Raw genomic sequence first — 18,010 nt, 5'->3', positions numbered from 1 at the left:
ATTGCGTGCCTGTTTACAGTACTAGTGCCAGCTATCACTAGGTTTATATATCGTGTTTCAGTGATATATGGGTAAATTCTACCATTTATTCTTATGTATATGGCATTTCTATGCCATATTTATACAATCCATTCATATCTTAATGTATATTTATTATATTATACATTATTATGCCTTATAGGTATTATACCTATAAGCCATATCCATACGATTCATTCACTAGTGCCGCCCCTCACTAGGTTTATAATTGTTATATCATTGATATACAATTTATTTCTATATATATGGCATTTATATGCCATATCCATACAATGCATTCACATTTCAATGTATATTTACTTGTTATACATTATTATGCCTTATAGGTATTATACCTATAAGCCATATCCATACGATTCACTTATATAAATATATGTATATTTTTCTATACATAATTTTTTTTTACTTTTGTATGGATTTCTATGCATATCCATAGTTTATATGGATATGCTTGGCGTTCTATATAGTATTGACAAATTCATATGCATAACATAAGTTTTGACCAATACGAGGAGGGGCCCGCCAACGACCACCTCCCTATAGTAGTTTTTTACCCCACGCACTATTGCGTGCCTGTTTACAGTACTAGTGCCAGCTATCACTAGGTTTATATATCGTGTTTCAGTGATATATGGGTAAATTCTACCATTTATTCTTATGTATATGGCATTTCTATGCCATATTTATACAATCCATTCATATCTTAATGTATATTTATTATATTATACATTATTATGCCTTATAGGTATTATACCTATAAGCCATATCCATACGATTCATTCACTAGTGCCGCCCCTCACTAGGTTTATAATTGTTATATCATTGATATACAATTTATTTCTATATATATGGCATTTATATGCCATATCCATACAATGCATTCACATTTCAATGTATATTTACTTGTTATACATTATTATGCCTTATAGGTATTATACCTATAAGCCATATCCATACGATTCACTTATATAAATATATGTATATTTTTCTATACATAATTTTTTTTTACTTTTGTATGGTTTTCTATGCATATCCATAGTTTATATGGATATGCTTGGCGTTCTATATAGTATTGACAAATTCATATGCATAACATAAGTTTTGACCAATACGAGGAGGGGCCCGCCAACGACCACCTCCCTATAGTAGTTTTTTACCCCACGCACTATTGCGTGCCTGTTTACAGTACTAGTGCCAGCTATCACTAGGTTTATATATCGTGTTTCAGTGATATATGGGTAAATTCTACCATTTATTCTTATGTATATGGCATTTCTATGCCATATTTATACAATCCATTCATATCTTAATGTATATTTATTATATTATACATTATTATGCCTTATAGGTATTATACCTATAAGCCATATCCATACGATTCATTCACTAGTGCCGCCCCTCACTAGGTTTATAATTGTTATATCATTGATATACAATTTATTTCTATATATATGGCATTTATATGCCATATCCATACAATGCATTCACATTTCAATGTATATTTACTTGTTATACATTATTATGCCTTATAGGTATTATACCTATAAGCCATATCCATACGATTCACTTATATAAATATATGTATATTTTTCTATACATAATTTTTTTTTACTTTTGTATGGTTTTCTATGCATATCCATAGTTTATATGGATATGCTTGGCGTTCTATATAGTATTGACAAATTCATATGCATAACATAAGTTTTGACCAATACGAGGAGGGGCCCGCCAACGACCACCTCCCTATAGTAGTTTTTTACCCCACGCACTATTGCGTGCCTGTTTACAGTACTAGTGCCAGCTATCACTAGGTTTATATATCGTGTTTCAGTGATATATGGGTAAATTCTACCATTTATTCTTATGTATATGGCATTTCTATGCCATATTTATACAATCCATTCATATCTTAATGTATATTTATTATATTATACATTATTATGCCTTATAGGTATTATACCTATAAGCCATATCCATACGATTCATTCACTAGTGCCGCCCCTCACTAGGTTTATAATTGTTATATCATTGATATACAATTTATTTCTATATATATGGCATTTATATGCCATATCCATACAATGCATTCACATTTCAATGTATATTTACTTGTTATACATTATTATGCCTTATAGGTATTATACCTATAAGCCATATCCATACGATTCACTTATATAAATATATGTATATTTTTCTATACATAATTTTTTTTTACTTTTGTATGGATTTCTATGCATATCCATAGTTTATATGGATATGCTTGGCGTTCTATATAGTATTGACAAATTCATATGCATAACATAAGTTTTGACCAATACGAGGAGGGGCCCGCCAACGACCACCTCCCTATAGTAGTTTTTTACCCCACGCACTATTGCGTGCCTGTTTACAGTACTAGTGCCAGCTATCACTAGGTTTATATATCGTGTTTCAGTGATATATGGGTAAATTCTACCATTTATTCTTATGTATATGGCATTTCTATGCCATATTTATACAATCCATTCATATCTTAATGTATATTTATTATATTATACATTATTATGCCTTATAGGTATTATACCTATAAGCCATATCCATACGATTCATTCACTAGTGCCGCCCCTCACTAGGTTTATAATTGTTATATCATTGATATACAATTTATTTCTATATATATGGCATTTATATGCCATATCCATACAATGCATTCACATTTCAATGTATATTTACTTGTTATACATTATTATGCCTTATAGGTATTATACCTATAAGCCATATCCATACGATTCACTTATATAAATATATGTATATTTTTCTATACATAATTTTTTTTTACTTTTGTATGGATTTCTATGCATATCCATAGTTTATATGGATATGCTTGGCGTTCTATATAGTATTGACAAATTCATATGCATAACATAAGTTTTGACCAATACGAGGAGGGGCCCGCCAACGACCACCTCCCTATAGTAGTTTTTTACCCCACGCACTATTGCGTGCCTGTTTACAGTACTAGTGCCAGCTATCACTAGGTTTATATATCGTGTTTCAGTGATATATGGGTAAATTCTACCATTTATTCTTATGTATATGGCATTTCTATGCCATATTTATACAATCCATTCATATCTTAATGTATATTTATTATATTATACATTATTATGCCTTATAGGTATTATACCTATAAGCCATATCCATACGATTCATTCACTAGTGCCGCCCCTCACTAGGTTTATAATTGTTATATCATTGATATACAATTTATTTCTATATATATGGCATTTATATGCCATATCCATACAATGCATTCACATTTCAATGTATATTTACTTGTTATACATTATTATGCCTTATAGGTATTATACCTATAAGCCATATCCATACGATTCACTTATATAAATATATGTATATTTTTCTATACATAATTTTTTTTTACTTTTGTATGGTTTTCTATGCATATCCATAGTTTATATGGATATGCTTGGCGTTCTATATAGTATTGACAAATTCATATGCATAACATAAGTTTTGACCAATACGAGGAGGGGCCCGCCAACGACCACCTCCCTATAGTAGTTTTTTACCCCACGCACTATTGCGTGCCTGTTTACAGTACTAGTGCCAGCTATCACTAGGTTTATATATCGTGTTTCAGTGATATATGGGTAAATTCTACCATTTATTCTTATGTATATGGCATTTCTATGCCATATTTATACAATCCATTCATATCTTAATGTATATTTATTATATTATACATTATTATGCCTTATAGGTATTATACCTATAAGCCATATCCATACGATTCATTCACTAGTGCCGCCCCTCACTAGGTTTATAATTGTTATATCATTGATATACAATTTATTTCTATATATATGGCATTTATATGCCATATCCATACAATGCATTCACATTTCAATGTATATTTACTTGTTATACATTATTATGCCTTATAGGTATTATACCTATAAGCCATATCCATACGATTCACTTATATAAATATATGTATATTTTTCTATACATAATTTTTTTTTACTTTTGTATGGTTTTCTATGCATATCCATAGTTTATATGGATATGCTTGGCGTTCTATATAGTATTGACAAATTCATATGCATAACATAAGTTTTGACCAATACGAGGAGGGGCCCGCCAACGACCACCTCCCTATAGTAGTTTTTTACCCCACGCACTATTGCGTGCCTGTTTACAGTACTAGTGCCAGCTATCACTAGGTTTATATATCGTGTTTCAGTGATATATGGGTAAATTCTACCATTTATTCTTATGTATATGGCATTTCTATGCCATATTTATACAATCCATTCATATCTTAATGTATATTTATTATATTATACATTATTATGCCTTATAGGTATTATACCTATAAGCCATATCCATACGATTCATTCACTAGTGCCGCCCCTCACTAGGTTTATAATTGTTATATCATTGATATACAATTTATTTCTATATATATGGCATTTATATGCCATATCCATACAATGCATTCACATTTCAATGTATATTTACTTGTTATACATTATTATGCCTTATAGGTATTATACCTATAAGCCATATCCATACGATTCACTTATATAAATATATGTATATTTTTCTATACATAATTTTTTTTTACTTTTGTATGGATTTCTATGCATATCCATAGTTTATATGGATATGCTTGGCGTTCTATATAGTATTGACAAATTCATATGCATAACATAAGTTTTGACCAATACGAGGAGGGGCCCGCCAACGACCACCTCCCTATAGTAGTTTTTTACCCCACGCACTATTGCGTGCCTGTTTACAGTACTAGTGCCAGCTATCACTAGGTTTATATATCGTGTTTCAGTGATATATGGGTAAATTCTACCATTTATTCTTATGTATATGGCATTTCTATGCCATATTTATACAATCCATTCATATCTTAATGTATATTTATTATATTATACATTATTATGCCTTATAGGTATTATACCTATAAGCCATATCCATACGATTCATTCACTAGTGCCGCCCCTCACTAGGTTTATAATTGTTATATCATTGATATACAATTTATTTCTATATATATGGCATTTATATGCCATATCCATACAATGCATTCACATTTCAATGTATATTTACTTGTTATACATTATTATGCCTTATAGGTATTATACCTATAAGCCATATCCATACGATTCACTTATATAAATATATGTATATTTTTCTATACATAATTTTTTTTTACTTTTGTATGGTTTTCTATGCATATCCATAGTTTATATGGATATGCTTGGCGTTCTATATAGTATTGACAAATTCATATGCATAACATAAGTTTTGACCAATACGAGGAGGGGCCCGCCAACGACCACCTCCCTATAGTAGTTTTTTACCCCACGCACTATTGCGTGCCTGTTTACAGTACTAGTGCCAGCTATCACTAGGTTTATATATCGTGTTTCAGTGATATATGGGTAAATTCTACCATTTATTCTTATGTATATGGCATTTCTATGCCATATTTATACAATCCATTCATATCTTAATGTATATTTATTATATTATACATTATTATGCCTTATAGGTATTATACCTATAAGCCATATCCATACGATTCATTCACTAGTGCCGCCCCTCACTAGGTTTATAATTGTTATATCATTGATATACAATTTATTTCTATATATATGGCATTTATATGCCATATCCATACAATGCATTCACATTTCAATGTATATTTACTTGTTATACATTATTATGCCTTATAGGTATTATACCTATAAGCCATATCCATACGATTCACTTATATAAATATATGTATATTTTTCTATACATAATTTTTTTTTACTTTTGTATGGTTTTCTATGCATATCCATAGTTTATATGGATATGCTTGGCGTTCTATATAGTATTGACAAATTCATATGCATAACATAAGTTTTGACCAATACGAGGAGGGGCCCGCCAACGACCACCTCCCTATAGTAGTTTTTTACCCCACGCACTATTGCGTGCCTGTTTACAGTACTAGTGCCAGCTATCACTAGGTTTATATATCGTGTTTCAGTGATATATGGGTAAATTCTACCATTTATTCTTATGTATATGGCATTTCTATGCCATATTTATACAATCCATTCATATCTTAATGTATATTTATTATATTATACATTATTATGCCTTATAGGTATTATACCTATAAGCCATATCCATACGATTCATTCACTAGTGCCGCCCCTCACTAGGTTTATAATTGTTATATCATTGATATACAATTTATTTCTATATATATGGCATTTATATGCCATATCCATACAATGCATTCACATTTCAATGTATATTTACTTGTTATACATTATTATGCCTTATAGGTATTATACCTATAAGCCATATCCATACGATTCACTTATATAAATATATGTATATTTTTCTATACATAATTTTTTTTTACTTTTGTATGGATTTCTATGCATATCCATAGTTTATATGGATATGCTTGGCGTTCTATATAGTATTGACAAATTCATATGCATAACATAAGTTTTGACCAATACGAGGAGGGGCCCGCCAACGACCACCTCCCTATAGTAGTTTTTTACCCCACGCACTATTGCGTGCCTGTTTACAGTACTAGTGCCAGCTATCACTAGGTTTATATATCGTGTTTCAGTGATATATGGGTAAATTCTACCATTTATTCTTATGTATATGGCATTTCTATGCCATATTTATACAATCCATTCATATCTTAATGTATATTTATTATATTATACATTATTATGCCTTATAGGTATTATACCTATAAGCCATATCCATACGATTCATTCACTAGTGCCGCCCCTCACTAGGTTTATAATTGTTATATCATTGATATACAATTTATTTCTATATATATGGCATTTATATGCCATATCCATACAATGCATTCACATTTCAATGTATATTTACTTGTTATACATTATTATGCCTTATAGGTATTATACCTATAAGCCATATCCATACGATTCACTTATATAAATATATGTATATTTTTCTATACATAATTTTTTTTTACTTTTGTATGGATTTCTATGCATATCCATAGTTTATATGGATATGCTTGGCGTTCTATATAGTATTGACAAATTCATATGCATAACATAAGTTTTGACCAATACGAGGAGGGGCCCGCCAACGACCACCTCCCTATAGTAGTTTTTTACCCCACGCACTATTGCGTGCATGTTTACAGTACTAGTGCCAGCTATCATTAGGTTTATATATCGTGTTTCAGTGATATATGGGTAAATTCTACCATTTATTCTTATGTATGTATATGGCATTTCTATGCCATATTTATATAATTCATTCATATCTTAATTTATATTTATTATATTATACATTATTATGCCTTATAGGTATTATACCTATAAGCCATATCCATACGATTCATATACTAGTGCAGCCCCTCACTAGGTTTATATATCTCATTTTAATTATATATTGGTAAATTCTATTATTTATTCTTGTGTATATGGCACTTATATGCCGCCATATCTATAAAAATGCATTTATATTTCAATGTATATTTTCTATATTATACATTATTATGCCTTAAAAAGTTATTATACCTACCATAAGGCGATATCCATACGATTCATTTATATAAAAGATATATGTATAATTTTCTATACATAATTTTTTTTTATGAATATATGGGTTTCCTAAGCATATCCATATAATACATTTAGTTTTATATGGATTAGATTGGTCTTCTTTATTGTATTGCCAAACTCATATTGATAAAATAAGTTTTGAACAATAAGAGGATCAGCCGCCAACCAACCAACCACTGCTACCATTGGAGGAACATATACTTACTTTTTATATGTCCTCTTACTTGAATGGTCCTCTCTTTACTTGAAAATTTCATTACCATAGGAATCTATTTATACATGGAATATGATTTCCACTACTTTTTCGCGTCACTAATAATTAATATGACGATACAGACTTGCTACCATAACATAAGTCTTGAACAATAATAGGAGCAGCCGCCAACCAACCACCAACCAACCAACCACTGCTACCATTGATAGTAATTTTATATGTCCTCTTTAGTTGAATTTCAATACCATAGGAATATTTATACATGGAATATGTTTTGCCACTACTTTTTCGCGTCACTAATAATATGACGATACAGTCTTGCTACCATAACATAAGTTTTGAACAATAAGAGGAGCAGACACACCAACCAACCAACCGCGCTGCTACCATTATATATACTTATATTTATATAAGTCCTCTTTACTTGAATGGCCTCTTTACTTGAATTTCAATACCATAGGAATATTTATTTATACATGGAATATGTTTTGCCACTACTTTTTCGCGTCACTAATAATATGACGATATAGACTTGCTACCATAACATAAGTTTTGAACAATAAGAGGAGCAGACACCAACCAACCAACCGCTGCTACCATTGAATGAACCATATATACAAACTTTTATATATGTCCTCTTTACTTGAATTTTAATACCATAGGAATATTTATACATGGAATATGTTTGCCACTTTATCATCGCGTCACTAATAAGATGACGATACATTTTGTTTGTTCAATATTTACTTATATATTGATGTTTCCAATTTAGGTCTTTTATATTTCTTCTTCCCTACCTTACACACCACAAACAAAGTGGCGTGCGATGCTGCAAGCAAGCATAATGATTATGCCCGCTTGCAACATCTTTATTATCGAATCATCAAGCAAAGGATAAGCTTCAGTGGATCGCAGTATGGCAGCTGCTCAACCACTTACAACACCTTGCCTGTTACAAAAGTCGTTTACAATTGATTCTAGGCTTTGTCATTGTATTAAATAATGCTTTTATATGTAACTAGCGCGGCATCAGGTGATCAAAGATCCTCCCAATTTACTATGTTACAAATTACATTGGCATCACATCCATTGTCGTTTATAAAGTAAATTATAAACTTTAAATGGTTTAGAAGCCATACAATGCAAATTGCCCCTTATTTATCATTGCAGTCCAGCACGGATACGACCTTAGAGGCGTTCAGGCATAATCCAACGGACGTAGCGTCATACCACTGTTCGCTCGAACAAGTATTGTGCCATTGGTCCGTACCTGCGGTTCCTCTCGTACTACGCAGGAATGCTGTCGCAACAACGTTTTGTCATTAGTAGGGTAAAACTAACCTGTCTCACGACGGTCTAAACCCAGCTCACGTTCCCTTGCATGGGTGAACAATCCAACGCTTGGTGAATTTTGCTTCACAATGATAGGAAGAGCCGACATCGAAGGATCAAAAAGCGACGTCGCTATGAACGCTTGGCCGCCACAAGCCAGTTATCCCTATGGTAACTTTTCTGACACCTCTTGTTAAAAACTCTTTAAACCAAAAGGATCGATAGGCCGAGCTTTTGCTGTCCCTGTGTGTACTGAACACCGAGATCAAGTCAGCATTTGCCCTTTTGCTCTATGTGTGGTTTCTGTCCGCACTGAGCTGGCCTTGGGACACCTCCGTTATTATTTGAGAGATGTACCGCCCCAGTCAAACTCCCTACCTGGCAATGTCCTTGAATTGGATCATACCTGAGTAATTGGAGTTATACCAAATTTTCAAATCAAAAATACATAAATGCACCGTTTTATTAAAGAATTTGTTTGCGATTATATAACAAACTCGTGATACTTTGATCAAGAAGCTTGCATCAAAACCCAATACCATAAGATATAATAAATATATCCGTATAATGGCTAGGAAATGATACACGTTCCATTTAATCAAGTAAGTAAGGAAACAATAAGAGTAGTGGTATTTCATTGGCGATACCAAACCGAAGTCTAATATCTCCCACTTATTCTACACCTCTTATGTCTCCTTACACTGCCAGATTAGAGTCAAGCTCAAAAGGGTCTTCTTTCCCCGCTAATTATTCCAAGCCCGTTCCCTTGGCTGTGGTTTCGCTAGATAGTAGATAGGGACAGTAGGAATCTCGTTAATCCATTCATGCGCGTCACTAATTAGATGACGAGGCATTTGGCTACCTTAAGAGAGTCATAGTTACTCCCGCCGTTGACCCGCGCTTACTTGAATTTCTTCACTTTGACATTCAGAGCACTGGGCAGAAATCACATTGTGTCAACACCCGCTAGGGCCATCACAATGCTTTGTTTTAATTAGACAGTCGGATTCCCCAAGTCCGTGCCAGTTCTGAATTGATTGTTAATTGATAATCGTTATAATTAATAAGAACTAATTGGTTTAACCCAATTAGTATTCTTAAAAATTTTAGCAAGAAAGTTCCACAATTGGCTACGTAACTAAACTATCCGGGGAACAAGTGACCAACATAAATGCCAGACACTCTATTTACCCAGAACGAGCACATAAACCATGTTATTGTTTCCCAATCAAGCCCGACTATCTCAATCTTCAGAGCCAATCCTTATCCCGAAGTTACGGATCTAATTTGCCGACTTCCCTTACCTACATTATTCTATCGACTAGAGACTCTTCACCTTGGAGACCAGCTGCGGATATTGGTACGGCCTGTTGAGAAGTTTGCGTGTCCCCACCATAAATTTTCAAGGTCCGAGGAGAAAATATCGACACAACAGTATATGTCATGCTCTTCTAGCCCATCTACCATATCTCTCTGCGAAAGACTTCCATGGTAGTACGGCTATAAAACAGAAAAGAAAACTCTTCCGATATCTCTCGACGGCTTCTTTATGGTCGTTCCTGTTGCCAGGATGAGCACGAGGCCCATATTTAATAACAAACGGATACTCAACAGGTTACGGAATTGGAACCGTATTCCCTTTCGTTCAAAATTATTCAAGTATATTAATTAGCTTGATTTATATAATATAATTATATTTGTATGGCATTTGTGTTTTACTTGAAAATTTTCGGCTTTCGCCTTGAACTTAGGACCGACTAACTCGTGATCAACCACTGTTCACACGAAACCCTTCTCCACTTCAGTCCTCCAAGGTCTCATTCGATTATTTGCTACTACCACCAAGATCTGTACCAATGGCAGCTCCATGCAGGCTTACGCCAAACACTTCTACGCATACCATTGTACCTTCCTACTCACTAAAGTTTCAAAATTTATATCACAAGTAATATAAATCATCTACTTTAGCGGTAATGTATAGGTATACAACTTAAGCGCCATCCATTTTAAGGGCTAGTTGCTTCGGCAGGTGAGTTGTTACACACTCCTTAGCGGATTTCGACTTCCATGATCACCGTCCTGCTGTTTTAAGCAACCAACGCCTTTCATGGTATCTGCATGAGTTGTTAATTTGGGCACCGTAACATTACGTTTGGTTCATCCCACAGCGCCAGTTCTGCTTACCAAAAGTGGCCCACTGGGCACATTATATCATAACCTTGAACTTCATATCAAGAAAGTTAAGGTTCTTACCCATTTAAAGTTTGAGAATAGGTTAAGATCGTTTCGACCCTAAGGCCTCTAATCATTCGCTTTACCAGATAAGATTATTTTATATAACATTAAAATGCACCAGCTATCCTGAGGGAAACTTCGGAAGGAACCAGCTACTAGATGGTTCGATTGGTCTTTCGCCCCTATACTCAATTCTGACAATCGATTTGCACGTCAGAACTGTTTCGGTCTTCCATCAGGGTTTCCCCTGACTTCAACCTGATCAAGTATAGTTCACCATCTTTCGGGTCACAGCATATATGCTCAAGGTACGTTCCAGTTAGAGGCATAAATAATATAAATATCATTATACATAACTATATAGAACGCCCCGGGATTGTGTTAATTAGCTATAAATAGTTAAAAAACTAATCCCATTATTAGTCAAGTTAATTACGCTATTAGGTTTATATCCCAATAACTTGCACATATGTTAGACTCCTTGGTCCGTGTTTCAAGACGGGTCCCGAAGGTATCCTGAATCTTTCGCATTGTTAATCATACAAGTGCATATAATAAACACAAAAATCAATGATAATTATGCCATTATATAATTCCGAAAAATTAACGCACTGTATTCATATAAATCTATCAGCACTTTATCAAATTAATAACATTTATTCTGTGTTAAAATGCAAGCAAATTAATTTGAATAAACTATAAGTTATATTTTATGATAAATTTTGTATGCTAATAGATTACAATGTCCTTATATGGAAAAAATGCACACTATTATCATAATATTGTTTAAATATTACAATTTTAATGATGAATTTTCCATAACGGATATTCAGGTTCATCGGGCTTAACCTCTAAGCAGTTTCACGTACTGTTTAACTCTCTATTCAGAGTTCTTTTCAACTTTCCCTCACGGTACTTGTTTACTATCGGTCTCATGGTTATATTTAGTTTTAGATGGAGTTTACCACCCACTTAGTGCTGCACTATCAAGCAACACGACTCTTTGGAAACATCATCTAGTAATCATTAACGTTATACGGGCCTGGCACCCTCTATGGGTAAATGGCCTCATTTAAGAAGGACTTAAATCGTTAATTTCTCATACTAGAATATTGACGCTCCATACACTGCATCTCACATTTGCCATATAGACAAAGTGACTTAGTGCTGAACTGATTTCTTTTCGCTCGCCGCTACTAAGAAAATCCTGGTTAGTTTCTTTTCCTCCCCTAATTAATATGCTTAAATTCAGGGGGTAGTCCCATATGAGTTGAGGTTGTGTATAACTTTTTTTGCAATTAATTCTTTATATATAATGATAAAACATTTTATTAAATTCGTTATATATTTTATATATTTGTATGGCATTTGTTTGGTCTAACGAATCAACGAAGAATAATAATATTGTCAACGGCTTTCTATTTACTAATCTTTAATAAGAGACAATTCTAGATAAATTTTTTATGCTAGACATTTCTCAGTATTATTTGATTGAAAAAGAAAATATTTCTCTTCGTTTTTCACATTCAAATTATTTACTAATGTGAGATAATGTTTTTCATATATTTGTTAATATTATGAATAATATAATAATTAAATTATTATTATCCAATAATATACCATATGCTTATAAAATTTCATTATAAAATTTATATAAACAACTTAATTAGCATAGTCTTACAACCCTCAACCATATGTAGTCCAAGCAGCACTATAAAATTAATTAAAGTACATAACAGCATGGACTGCGATATGCGTTCAAAATGTCGATGTTCATGTGTCCTGCAGTTCACACGATGACGCACAGTTTGCTGCGTTCTTCATCGACCCATGAGCCGAGTGATCCACCGCTTAGAGTTTTATATATTGGTTTGGTAATTTTGTCATATATGTTTTTATTGAAAGAAATTAAAAATACACCATTTTACTGGCATATATCAATTCCTTCAATAAATTGATTTTTATACCTAAAACGAATGCTGCGAAATGTCTTAGTTTCATATAACCAATAATATATCAAGTATTTTTTAAATGGCATTTACGGTATTAATACTTTTTTTTAGCGATATATATTGAAATTTATATAAAACATTAACCTGTAATAATCAGGTACAACATTGTACATTTTAGGTTGTTGCATTATCCAATGTATGCGCATAACTGAGATGAACAATACATATCGCAACGCGTGTATATTATGGTCCATATACACACAGTGTTTTATTAATTAATTGCATTTAATATACAATATAATAATAATATTAAATAAATTTAATAATTTCGATTTGCTTGTTCGAATTTGTTATTTGTTTGCTTTTGCTTATTTATTTATCTCTTATTTAATGCAATAATATATTTATTATTACAATTATTATTTCGATTTGCTTGTTCGAAATTTTATATTTGATCTATAAAAGATCATATTTTTGGCAATTTATATTTTATTTGTATTACTATAATATATTATATTATTATAATAAAAACAAATTTTTTTATTAACGGTAAGGATATTAAACAATAATGATCCTTCCGCAGGTTCACCTACGGAAACCTTGTTACGACTTTTACTTCCTCTAAATAATCAAGTTCGGTCAACTTTTGCGAAACAACCGTAACACACAAGGCGTCACAGTGATCACGTCCGGAGACCTCACTAAATAATTCAATCGGTAGTAGCGACGGGCGGTGTGTACAAAGGGCAGGGACGTAATCAATGCGAGTTAATGACTCACACTTACTGGGAATTCCAAGTTCATGTGAACAGTTTCAGTTCACAATCCCAAGCATGAAAGTGGTTCAGCGGTTTACCCGGACCTCTCGGTCTAGGAAATACACGTTGATACTTTCATTGTAGCGCGCGTGCAGCCCAGGACATCTAAGGGCATCACAGACCTGTTATTGCTCAATCTCATTATTGCTAGACGCAATTTGTCCATTTAAGAAGCTAGTGTCCTTATAATGGGACAAACCAACAGGTACGGCTCCACTTATATAAACACATTCAAACACAATAAACATTTTACTGCCACCATGAATGAAGGCTATATAAGCTTCAACACCATAATCCTGAAGATATCTATTTAATATATTTGAGTCTCGTTCGTTATCGGAATTAACCAGACAAATCACTCCACGAACTAAGAACGGCCATGCACCACCACCCATAGATTCGAGAAAGAGCTATCAATCTGTCTTACACACTTATGTTCGGACCTGGTAAGTTTTCCCGTGTTGAGTCAAATTAAGCCGCAGGCTCCACTCCTGGTGGTGCCCTTCCGTCAATTCCTTTAAGTTTCAGCTTTGCAACCATACTTCCCCCGGAGCCCAAAAGCTTTGGTTTCCCGGGAAGCGACTGAGAGAGCCATAAAAGTAGCTACACCCAATTGCTAGCTGGCATCGTTTATGGTTAGAACTAGGGCGGTATCTGATCGCCTTCGAACCTCTAACTTTCGTTCTTGATTAATGAAAACATCTTTGGCAAATGCTTTCGCTTAAGTTAGTCTTACGACGGTCCAAGAATTTCACCTCTCGCGTCGTAATACTAATGCCCCCAAACTGCTTCTATTAATCATTACCTCTTGATCTGAAAACCAATGAAAGCAGAACAGAGGTCTTATTTCATTATCCCATGCACAGAATATTCAGGCATTTGAAGCCTGCTTTAAGCACTCTAATTTGTTCAAAGTAATTGTACCGGCCCACAATAACACTCGTTTAAGAGCACTAATGCAGGTTTTTAAATAGGAGGAACATATGAAAAAATACAAGTATCTAAGCACATGTAAGAACTCCACCGGTAATACGCTTACATACATAAAGGTATAGTACTAACCACAATTGTAAGTTGTACTACCCGTATGAAGCACAAGTTCAACTACGAACGTTTTAACCGCAACAACTTTAATATACGCTATTGGAGCTGGAATTACCGCGGCTGCTGGCACCAGACTTGCCCTCCAATTGGTCCTTGTTAAAGGATTTAAAGTGTACTCATTCCAATTACAGGGCCTCGGATATGAGTCCTGTATTGTTATTTTTCGTCACTACCTCCCCGAGCTGGGAGTGGGTAATTTACGCGCCTGCTGCCTTCCTTAGATGTGGTAGCCGTTTCTCAGGCTCCCTCTCCGGAATCGAACCCTGATTCCCCGTTACCCGTTGCAACCATGGTAGTCCTAGATACTACCATCAAAAGTTGATAGGGCAGACATTTGAAAGATCTGTCGTCGGTACAAGACCATACGATCTGCATGTTATCTAGAGTTCAACCAATATAACGATCTTGCGATCGCTTGGTTTTAGCCTAATAAAAGCACATGTCCCATAAGGTTCATGTTTTAATTGCATGTATTAGCTCTAGAATTACCACAGTTATCCAAGTAACTGTTAACGATCTAAGGAACCATAACTGATATAATGAGCCTTTTGCGGTTTCACTTTTAATTCGTGTGTACTTAGACATGCATGGCTTAATCTTTGAGACAAGCATATAACTACTGGCAGGATCAACCAGAATAATGTTTTTATTCATATTTCATTCATATTTTTGAATAGAAATTAGCAATATAAATTTTATAGATTGTTTTCTATCGAATACGGCCATTTTTATATAGCATTCGTATACGTTTGTTGTTTTCACAATATATACTTGTTCCGCCACTAATAATAACAAGTTTTTTAATTATTGATGTTAAAAACACAATATTTTTTTTCGTAATACGTAATAATTTTCTTTATATTTGCATATTTCATTCTAAAATATCTTTTTTGTTCGACATACGTCATTATTGTATCCACACATGTACAATTTTTGTTTAACCAATATAAAATATTGAATTAAATCATTTGTATTTTGATGATAAATTTAAAATTTATCTGTATATATTCATATAAGACTCTTTGGTAATATATAATATAAAACCGAGCGCATATATGATATGTACGTTAGAAAAAATAATATATATATATATTATTTTCTTTTAATATAGGGACACCTCTTTTAATTTATCCCCGCAGGGAATTATCACATAACTCAGTATGTGATAATGGCAGACCAATATACATATATATCAAGATTATCAATACAAAATATATATCATTATTAGCCTGCCTCAATTGTAATTATTTATTTGGATTAACGATAAAGTTCGGAAACAATTTGTTATTCTATGTATAATAGAAACCTTGGCCTTTGTTTCAACATTATTATCTTTGGGCTTAAAATATTAACCGTGGAGCCAAGTCTCATATTCATAAATGAATAAAGAAACAAATTTGACGGATTAATATCTTCTCTACCGACAGACAGTATTTTGTCACGTCAATAGTAGATGGCCGGCCCATTGACCATCCTATAGTAGTTTTTGGACCCAATATCTTTAATTCGGGTATTTTCAATTGTCTTTGCCAATCAACCGTTTGGTACTCTCTCATATAATAAGAGAATACACATATAATTCCATTATATGGATATATCTTCATTATTTTATTTGCTACATCACCCTATAATAGTTTTTGAACCCGTCAACTTCAATTCGGGTATTTTCAATTGTCTTTGCCAACCATTTATATGGTATTCTCTATTATAATAAGAGAATACTAGTGTATATCCATTATATGGATATATCATCTTCATATTATTTGCTACACCACCCTATAGTAGTTTTTGAACCCATCATCTGCAATTCGGGTATTTTCAATTGTCTTTGCCAACCAACTATACGGTATTCTCTCTTATAATAAGAGAATACAAGTATATTTTCATTATATGGATATAATGCCATTTATTTTTCAATATCCATATAATTCATTTAGTTTTGTATGTACAAAACAAGTTTTCTTTATAGTATTGACAAAATCATATGTTTACGCATAACATAAGTTTTGACCAATACGAGGAGGGGCCCGCCAACGACCACCTCCCTATAGTAGTTTTTTACCCCACGCACTACTGCGTGCCTGTTTACAGTACTAGTGCCAGCTATCACTAGGTTTATATATCATGTTTCAGTGATATATGGGTAAATTCTACCATTTATTCTTATGTATATGGCATTTCTATGCCATATTTATACAATCCATTCATATCTTAATGTATATTTATTATATTATACATTATTATGCCTTATAGGTATTATACCTATAAGCCATATCCATACGATTCATTCACTAGTGCCGCCCCTCACTAGGTTTATAATTGTTATATCATTGATATACAATTTATTTCTATATATATGGCATTTATATGCCATATCCATACAATGCATTCACATTTCAATGTATATTTACTTGTTATACATTATTATGCCTTATAGGTATTATACCTATAAGCCATATCCATACGATTCACTTATATAAATATATGTATATTTTTCTATACATAATTTTTTTTTACTTTTGTATGGATTTCTATGCATATCCATAGTTTATATGGATATGCTTGGCGTTCTATATAGTATTGACAAATTCATATGCATAACATAAGTTTTGACCAATACGAGGAGGGGCCCGCCAACGACCACCTCCCTATAGTAGTTTTTTACCCCACGCACTA

General features: G+C 33.1%; 3 non-coding genes across 3 annotated transcripts; all 3 read right to left on the bottom strand.

The window, feature by feature from the left end:
• Nucleotides 1–8,768: 8,768 nt before the first annotated feature.
• On the bottom strand, nucleotides 8,769–12,739 carry LOC119562037. The gene has a single exon (XR_005221627.1). It is a non-coding gene; the product is annotated as a large subunit ribosomal RNA (ribosomal RNA).
• Nucleotides 12,740–13,140: 401 nt separating this feature from the next.
• Nucleotides 13,141–13,319, bottom strand: LOC119562090. Its single transcript, XR_005221665.1, has one exon. It is a non-coding gene; the product is annotated as a 5.8S ribosomal RNA (ribosomal RNA).
• A 659-nt stretch (nucleotides 13,320–13,978) lies between these two features.
• Nucleotides 13,979–15,973, bottom strand: LOC119562018. The gene has a single exon (XR_005221609.1). It is a non-coding gene; the product is annotated as a small subunit ribosomal RNA (ribosomal RNA).
• Nucleotides 15,974–18,010: the final 2,037 nt, after the last annotated feature.

Source organism: Drosophila subpulchrella, unplaced genomic scaffold (assembly GCF_014743375.2).
Source record: "Drosophila subpulchrella strain 33 F10 #4 breed RU33 unplaced genomic scaffold, RU_Dsub_v1.1 Primary Assembly Seq391, whole genome shotgun sequence".
In the NCBI taxonomy this organism is placed as follows: Eukaryota; Metazoa; Arthropoda; class Insecta; order Diptera; family Drosophilidae; genus Drosophila; species Drosophila subpulchrella.
Note: the sequence above shows the minus strand (reverse complement) of the source record. Positions and strands in the feature narration are given on the sequence as shown.